The sequence below is a fragment of the Procambarus clarkii genome, chromosome 8 (genome assembly GCF_040958095.1).
Source record: "Procambarus clarkii isolate CNS0578487 chromosome 8, FALCON_Pclarkii_2.0, whole genome shotgun sequence".
Classification (NCBI taxonomy): domain Eukaryota; kingdom Metazoa; phylum Arthropoda; class Malacostraca; order Decapoda; family Cambaridae; genus Procambarus; species Procambarus clarkii.
The window spans coordinates 23,558,271-23,567,965 of NC_091157.1; positions in this window are offsets into that span (position 1 = coordinate 23,558,271).

Below are 9,695 nucleotides of genomic sequence, written 5' to 3' on the forward strand. Positions count from 1 at the left end.
ATAAATGGCTACTCCTCCTCGTCTAATATATGTGTGTAAAATAGTTTAAATCCATTTATTTCTAATTCAGCTTATAGTTCTCTGCTTTCTACATTCATCCATGTTCCGGTAAGTGCAATAATATCTATTGTTTCTGTTCAAAAATCTTGAGAATAACATTAAGATGCCCATAGAAATACTATAAATGAGATAATGAAGATGTAATTGAACTTACAGAGTATTGGGGATTCAGTTTCTTAGATCACATGTAACGTCGGCGATTAAGACTAATGAGGTGGGGTAGCTAATAAATTAATCCTCTCACTTCAAAACCTGGCAAGAAATTAACATTTAGTTTAATAATATATAATATTATAATAGGAGTACAGGCCACCAAACTTAAACAGAATGGAAGCAAAGCACCTATGGGATAAATATTTAGAAAATCTATGACAAACAGCATTTGTGCCATGGGTGACTAATTTTAGTGGAATAAACTGGATTAACAGAACAAGGAACAATGAAGCAGAAAATTTTATAGAATTAATTGATGATTGCTTCCTCAAGCAACACATTCAGGAACCAATGCGGGAACTTTGTCTTAACTAACAAGGAAACACGCATTAATGTGTTTCCAAACACATTATTTATTTTTCCCTGTTAGTTCCCTAACTAACCTCCTTATTTGCTAGTGATCACTGTTCCCTAACTCACTCCTTATTTCGATGTCATTTGTTTATGAACTTCGACCTGCATGAAGCGAGTCCGTTGTTGTTACCGTTCAGCCCGAGTGGTCCTCGTTATCTATGAATGCCACTGTATTGGATTTGCAATATTTATGTGGTCGGCATTGGACTCATGGTGCCCCCCAACAACTATTCGTTTCCAACTCCCCTTCATGGTGTTGGAATTTTCCAGGGACTCGAGGAAGTTCCCGGAGCCTTTCCTCGTAACTCGTACCTTCAAGTTTTGGGACTGGTGGCACACCTCTGAGTCTTTGTGTGTCTGTATGTGTGTGTACTCACCAAGCTGTGCTTATGAGGGTGTTGAGCTTCGGCTGTTTAGTCTCGTCTCTTAAACTGTTGTACAGATTACTGAGGCTTCTGGCTCTTACATATGTACATTTGAAATTGTGTATGGAGTCTGCCTCCATTGATTGATTGATGAAGATTAAGCCACCCAAGAGGTGGCACGGGCATGAATAGCCCGTAAGTGGTAAGAATTTTTTTTTCAGTATTCTGAGGTTGCATTTAACCATCAAGCTGTTATCGAGGGGGAGGATACTGCTTCACAGTCTTTATGAGGAGGTCCAGCTGCTGGACACCTTTGTTGACCAGGAGAGTAGCTGTGTTGATTGCTTCAGGGTGGCCACTGCATGATTCAGGAAACTCTTAAAAGCTCTTCTAAGGTCGTTGGTTGCTTCACATTCCAGAAGATAGTAAGTAATGACTTTTCTGTGACAGTTTGGCAGAAAATGCACTCTCTCTGTCGGGGTTCACCAATCTCCCAGTTGCATCTGTAACCTAGACGTAGTCTATACAACCTAACTGCTATTTCCCTGTGGATTCCTTTAGGGATATTTAACCTTTCTAATTTGGTTGCCTGAAGATACCATGTTGCAGATGGCGAACCTTCAGCTATTCTCTGGTGTAGGTAGGCTTTGTTGAGGTATGAGAGTTTTTTGGTGATGATGTTTTTTATGTTCTCTAGGCTGATGATGATGATTATGATGATGATGAAGATTAAGCCACCCAAAAGGTAGCACGGGCATGAATAGCCCGTAGGTGGTGGCCATTTAAAGCCATTACCAGTATCAAGAGCTGATACTGGAGATCTGTGGAGGTGCGAATGCACCCTGCATGATTGGAGATGTCTTCCTTGTGAATGTGTTAATATGAAGATGAAGCCACCCAAAGGTGGCACGGGCATGAATAGCTCGTAAGTGGTGGCCCTTTTGAGCCATCACCAGTATCAATAGATGATACTGGAGATCTGTGGAGGTGCGACTGCACCCAGCGTGACGGGAGATGTCTCACCGTGTTTTAAACAGATGACGAAGATGAAGATGAAGCCACCCAAAAGGTGGCTCGGGCATGAATAGCCCGTAAGAGGTGGCCCTTTTGAGCCATCACCGTATCAATAGATGATACTGGATGATCTGTGGAGGTGCAACTGCACTCTGCGTGACGGGAGATAGTCTTCCCATGAATGTGTCCAGAGTGACGATTAAGCCATCCAAAAGGTGGCACGGGCATGAATAGCCCGTAAGTGATGGCCCTTTTGAGCCATTACCAGTATCAAGAGCTGATGCTGGAGATCTGTGGAGGTGCAACTGCACCCTGCGTGACGGGAGATGTCTTCCGTGTTACTGGTGGCCTGTGTTCTCTAGGCTAGAGAGAGAGAGAGAGAGGAGAAGATTAAGCCACCCAAAAGGTGGCTTGGGCATGAATTGCCCATAAGTGGTGGCCCTTATTGAGCCACTTCCAGTATCAATAGATGATACTGGAGATCTGTGGAGGTGCGACTGCACCCTGCGTGACGGGAGATGTCTCCCGTGTCTCTAGGCTGTGTTGATTGTTTTATGTATCACTGGATGACCGAGTTGCCAAATTTTAGCAATTTCATCAGCCTTTTCATTTAATGGGATTCCAATATGGGATGGGATCCAATTTAAAGTTATGTTGATTCCTTTGCCTTTAGCGACTGCTCCAAGATACAAAATAGTGGTAATTATTTCCTCATTATCTTTCCACTGTTTTTTCCTAGTATTTGAAGTGGAGCTTTTGATTCTGTGTGTATGATTGCATTTTGAGTTTTTTGTGCAATCACATAAGTGAATGCCTGTTGTATGGCAAACAGCTCAGTTTGGGTTGATGATACTAGTCCTCCCAATCTCCAATATACCTGTACGCTGGTCGTGCAAAGAGCAGCGCCAGCACTCTCATATTCTGTGTCCACCGACCCGTCTGTGAAGATGTGGGTGGCTCCTGCTACTGCTATGCGATACATTTGCTCTTCTATTATTGCGCCCGTTAGGATTGTCGGATCATAGGCAGCTTTTTTCATTGGGAGACTTTCTATTACTATTTTGAAAGTAGGCTCTTCCCACGGCACGGAAGGAGTGTAATTTGGGTGTGGATGATCACCCTCTCAATCAAGAATCATGTTATTTAAATGTAGTCTCTTTAGGACTTTTCCTGCTCTTGCAACCCAAGAGTTTCCATTGTTTTGGCCTAGTCCAACCACCAAGGCCTGCCGTACTGGGATTGGATCAGAAGAAATAATTATCTTTCTTTTGATAATTGTAGCTGTCCTTTGTGATATTCTTTCTTGTAGAGAGGGCAAACCCGTCTGCAGTCTAAGAGTTTCAAGCCTGGTCCACATGGGGGCTCCCAGTGCAGCTCTCATAGCATTGTTCTGGGCAACTTCAAGCTTTTTCCACTGTTGGTGTGATAGATTTGTGAGTGCAGGTGCGCCATAATCGATCACTGATCTGACTGCCTGTACATAGTATGTGCGAAGGACTTGCAGATTGGCTCCTCCAGAAAGGGAGGTTAGCAACCTGAGGATTGCCGTCCGGGCCGCAGTTCGCTCTCTCAAGTAAGTGACCTCAGCATTAAATTCATGTGTGTGTCCAGGATGATTCCTACATACTGATAGGTGTCGACCTCATTCAATTAGTTGACCCTGTACTGTGAGTTGGATGTTGGGCATTGGGCAGTTTAGGCATTTTCCACTCCAGTCTGTTGAGTGCCATTCTGTCAGGCGTCTTGGCTGCACAGCTTTGGAGAGAGATGGCCTGGGATTAGCTGGATCTTTGGGTTTTGGGATCAGGCAACTATGTCTGCTCTATTCCAAGCAGAAGGTCTAGTTTGAGAAGTCCAGGCTACATTAATTAACCTTAGGTATGCAGCGTCTCCCTCTGGGCCGAGGTTTCTAATCATTTTATAGGTTATTTTGTCGGCTCCAGGGGATGTATCCTTGAAAGTTTTTCTTAGCCTGATGAGCTCATCCAGTGTGAAGGGGGCATTAGTGTCAGAGACTTCTTCACATGCTGTAAGGATTCTGTGCCACCTTTCTTCCTCTAGCCTGGTCTGTACTGCTAATACATCTGGTGGAAGTTGATTGCTGGCTGCTCTTCTCTGCAAACCTGGTTGCCAGTACTTCGGCATCCTGTTGAGGATCCTTGGGGTGTGGAGCTTTAGGTGTTTTATTCCATTTGGGCCCGGTGAATTTGCTGCCACATCTCTCCGAGAGAGGTGTGTTCATTCAGGTGTGAACACCATTCCAGCCACTTTTGTTCTTTTATTTGTCTGGTCTCTCGATGCACATGTTCCTTGACCTCACAAGGTAAGATCCTGTTGCGGTCACTTGGCTGCTTTTTGTATAGCTTTCTTGTTCTGTTGAGTCTAATGGTTGAGTTCTTTGACACGTTCGCAATAGTACCAATGATCTTTATGGTTTCCGGTGGACTGTTTTTTCAGTGGGATTGAGTGGTTGCTGCACTTTGAATCGCTTTGACAATTCTTGTTCTGCCTGATTAATGTCTTCGGGAAGATCATAGTTTTTTTGCCACTCTGAAATGAGGTTTTGAATCACGGTCCCCAGTTTGCTAAAGCAAATTCCAGCTTCAGATGGAGCGGGGTGTGGGTGGGTAGGTCTAACTGAAGATCAATTTGGAGCCCATCGTGGTCGCTTGTGAGTGTGGGCTCAACTGACCATGTTGCTGCATCTCTTAGGGAGGTTGAAATGAACGTTAGGTCTAATCTGCCTCCTTGGATGTGGGTAGTTCATTCTTGTTTAGGATTTGTATTTCTGGAAGCTGGTTCAGTAGATGTGTAATGTGTATGCCGGCTTCATTTGTTCTGTTCGAGCTCAGTGCCAATCGAGTGATGGGCATTAAAATCGCCACAATGATTGTGTTTGTTGTTGTCGCGTGTCCAAATAACACAGAGAGATCCATTTCGGATTGTGGAGACCTGTACACATTGAACACATCAGTTTGTCGTGTCTTAGCTCAATGGTAACTCCCATTACCTCTGTCCCTGCTCCACAATTGGGTGGGCTGGTTATGGACTTGGAGATCAGGTCACATTTTACATAGATTGCACATCCCCTGGATTGCCCATTGATCCATGGAAGGAAGAAGCCTCGATTGCCTGAGATTTAAGGTTCTAATCCGGCTCGAACGCAAGCTCTCTTGTAGTATCAGGATGTCTATGCCCTTGGTTGCTGCTATGCATAGCAAGTGTTGCAATTTAGTGCGCAGGTCCTTGCGCATTCCCTTGCGCATTGGGAATTCGGCCCCAAGTGAGTAGAGGCTTTCACGGGATGTGTTCCGTAACGCAAGTAAAATTAAAAAGGGAGGGATACAAATGTTCTGATTTATATATATAATTTTAACCACGACCATAAATAAATATATAACAGTCACACAGGGGTTATAAACACACTTTAATGTACAGAGTTGTCTTCCTTCGAAGACACTGGATGCTCCACGGTGCACATCTTTGGGTAGCCCTGGTTCCCTTCTTTGGCCCACAATGAATCCTCTATGATTCTCTTGGCGAATCTACCCTGGCCACAGGCCAGCCAAATCACAGTTCCACTGGGTGGCTCCATCGTGGAGGCCTTCAAGCACAATCCAGCCTCTAGCTGGCAGGTTCTGATCAGGTCCGCTGTGTAGGCCACTCCACGACCGATACTAGGGTTGCGAGCCCTAGGTAGGAGACTTGTGTGATCCCGCTGATCACTCTACTCACTAAGCACCACAGTGGCTAGTCTCTTCCACCCAGCCAGCCCCGGATACAACGATTTCTGATACTGCCATGTCACAGGCAGGCTAATACTCTCAGCAGAGTTCGTCGGGTGTGACTCACCGCTTCTTCAGAGCAAACTCGTGGAGAGACCTTGGCTGCCTTGGGTAGACTGATTTATCGTCCAATACAGCAGTCCCAGGTCGACTCTGTAATCAGACACGTCATTAGTACTGGGACTAGGGAACCTCACTTACAGGCTTAGACACAAACGTCCACCTATCCACTCCATAGATGGCATTGCTGTCTAAGCGCCACCTCACCAGAGGTCAGCAGCGGCTATGTTACGAGCTGATTAAGACGGGAATCCAGCACCTGTGGCCGGTATAATCCCGGTCCTCACTAGATGGCGTCGTCCATTTGGAGGGGGTTTCGGGAGCGGACTCACAGATGGCGTTGTTGTCACTGCTCCGTGCTACGGACGCTGGACTCGGGTCGCCGCAACACCTCCCCACCAAAAAGAATTTGGTTTTGGGTTCTATAACAGAAAAAAAACAAACCAATTAGTACGTTGGGTACAACTCCAAACGGACTCCATAAACTATGAACTGGAGTGAGGATGTCTTGTCCGAAAAAACTGTCCTAATGAGAGACTGTGGCATAAGGAAACTTGAAGATGGAAGGCAAATGACCTGCCTGATGTGACTTCCCACACCTTCACTGAGATGTCAAGCAGGGGCATAATCTTCACGTGCCTCGAGTAAGGATCGGTATAGACGCGATCTGGGGTGAAATCGACACTTCCCTGTATCGTGGCACCGTTGATGGCTGGTCACAGACGGCATTTCTGGTACCCGGTCCGGTAGTCCTTCAGGGAGACGGGAACCTGAATACAGGGGTCTGATAATCTAGAGTAACAGTGATTGATGTTAAATCGGTACTTATAGCATAACCATCTACTAGGCCCACGCCTAGTCCCAACAGGGCTGCTCGTACGTCAAAGATGGTATCTGCTCTGCCACCGTCAGGTCGACCAACGTTCCGTATAACGCTGAATCCAGGCTTAGCAATCACACGGGGGGGATGTCAACCTGTCGGAAACAGTCACTCATAATATCACATCTCATACCTCCTGTATCCATCATCACCTTCCAGGTCCCTTCTTCGACTGCTACACTCACAGTGCAAGTCTCCAATCCCTGGGGTCTTTTCATGATGTTCAATGGGAGCCATCATCTGTCGGGTCGTCCACTGGTCTTTACTGAGAACACACACGAGAACAAAAAATACCGCTAAGAAACATTTGGTTAACTTAGGGATAAGTTTCATGAGCCTGTAATGTCCATAGCCGGCCATATCCCTTAGCCGGTTTTGGACCGAAGAGGGCACTAGAACCTTCGCACATACCTCTGACGTCTGGGGAATCTCTGGCCGATTCAATGAACGTTGTACCTTGCCATACCGCAAGTACTCGGGTGCCTTCACTCCAGACTCTTGGGTATCCGTGGGTGCTTGTACACGAGGCCTCTCTTCTTGCTCAGTCGCTTCTGCCACCATAACCTCATGCTTCTTGTCGGGAGAAGAATCAAGAGACTCTGTTGGATTGCTGTTAATCTGTTGGTAAAAGGGAGGATTAAACAAGTTATCTAATTCCATGTCTGTCTGTACCTGGATATTACCAATGCCTGCTGTTACCTCAGACCCTCTTGCTGTTTCGGCTGACTCTTCCACAATCTTGGGGATGATTGTTGCTCCAATCTGTCACCAAGTCGTTGGCTAGTATCACGTCAATCCCAGCTATAGGCAAGGTATCAACTACTGCCAACGCACATGTGCCGCTGAAGTAAGGCGAGTCTAGCATCACCGGCATATCACCTGAATTATCGTTGGCTTCTTCACTTCCTATCCTCGCGAAAGTCACGTTCCCACCGTGCCTGGGACGACTGCACTCCCTTGCAAAGTGTCCTCGTCCCCCACTGTTGTAACACTGACCGCCTCTCCTGGGTGACCCTCTACCAGTCATCCTAGTAGCACCAACGGTAGAGGTTCCCTGAGTCCTCCTAGGACTCTCCGTCGTCGGTTCCCGGGCAGCAGCACTCCGCTCCCGAGCTAGGTCCACTGCTCACAGCTTGGGGCTTCCTCCCCACGTCTCTTGAGCTCTTGAACCGGGTTACTTCATCGGGCACACTACTCTAGGAGAGTCCCCACCCGTCCACGCTCTTCCTGAACTCTAAAGTTCCCTCCCGACCTGGGGTAAGGTAAGTGTCTGGGCGGGCCCCTCCCTCCTGAGATGTAGTGCCTCCTCCAGCATGTCGGCTCGGTCCGCTGCAGCCTTCAGGTCCTTAATACCTGCTTCTCTCACCCTTACTCGCAACTCGGGATGGAGCAATGTCATAAACTTCTCCATCACTATCAGTCGTTTGATCTCATCCGCCGACTCCGCTTCCTCCGCCTTCAACCATCGTAGGAATTTCCGTTCCATATCTCTGGCGGTCTCGGCGTAAGACTTTCGCGACGCTCTTGTACACTCTCTGAACCGCTTCCGGTACATCTCCGGAGTCAGACTGGAATGAGTGGAGCACTGCATTCTTAATCGCGTCGTAACTAGCATTGGACTTGTATACGAGATTGACCATGTAATATATCAATTATGCAAGGTATATATATGACGTAACTATATAACCTGAGCTTGTAAAAGCACCTTCATCACCTTCAGTGATTACGTGCTTAATTGCACACTAGTTTCTTTATCAGCTATCTCACCCTGTCAGAGTAAATGAGACAAATGTATGTGAATGCATGTGTGTGTATATATGTATGTATATGTGTGTGTGTATGTATATGTATGGGTATAAAGTATATATGGAAGCTAATCAGAATTACATTTCACTTTTGTGAATGTACATTAATGACACTATGTAAAAGACACATCAAACACTTTATGTAGGGCATACGTAAATCTGTGAATCTATGTATTTACGTATGTAGGTTAGCTTAGCAATTTAAAAGCACCGAATCACCTTCTGTGGTTGAGTGTTCAATAAACCCTTGAACTATATGTTTAACACTTCTCTAAACCCTGTCCATGGAGGACAGAAGAAAATGTATATATGCTGGTTAGCATTGAAAATGTGTGGCCACGTCTGTGGTAGAAAATAATAATAATAAAAAAAAAAACTCTTCTAGGTCCAGCATGTTGTAGGCTTCCCGGGCCTCACCGGTCAACCTGCCCTGGACCAGAGCAGCCCATTCATCTTCTGGCCACTCCTTCAGAGTTGCTATCCGTTCGAAGTGTTCGAACAATGCCTCAGCTTCTTGTGGTTCGAACGTAGGTAAGTCACGTTCCCTTACCTTGAGGTCATCCCGCCGTGCAGGTAGTGGGGGCAGCCCACACTCAATGCGACGCAATTCGACCTCTTTCTTCGCCTTTATCTCCTCCAGTCGCAGGTGTCTCTCTCCTTCTTCTCGCCGCAGCCGAGATTCACGCTCCTCTCGCTGCAGCCGAGCTTCACGTTCCTCTCGCTGCATTTGCGCTTCTCTCCTCTCGTCGCAGCTGGGCTACCAGTTGCATCTTCATTATTTCCAGTTGCAGGCACCTCTTACTACAGCTGGACCTTCCACTGCTCTCACGTTCACTGTGAGTTCTCCCCACACTGGTAGGTGCTTGGGGTGGCTCTAGTCGGGATGGTTCACCTTGGGATGGCTCTTCTTGGGACGGCTCTTCTTGGGACGGCTCTCCTTGAGACGGCCTTTCTTGAGATGGCTCCTCCCGTCGCCTCCTCTCGAGCCGTGAGCTGTGCCATGATCTCTATCCCTCGCTCCGCTACCTTAGTCGTCCTCAACCTGATCCCAAAGTGGTTTGCCACTTGTTGGAACTGGGCCTTGGTACACTCTTCCAAAATTCTCTCATCCCTTGTCTCAATAAATTTCTTTACTTTACCCTCCTCCATCTCTATGTTA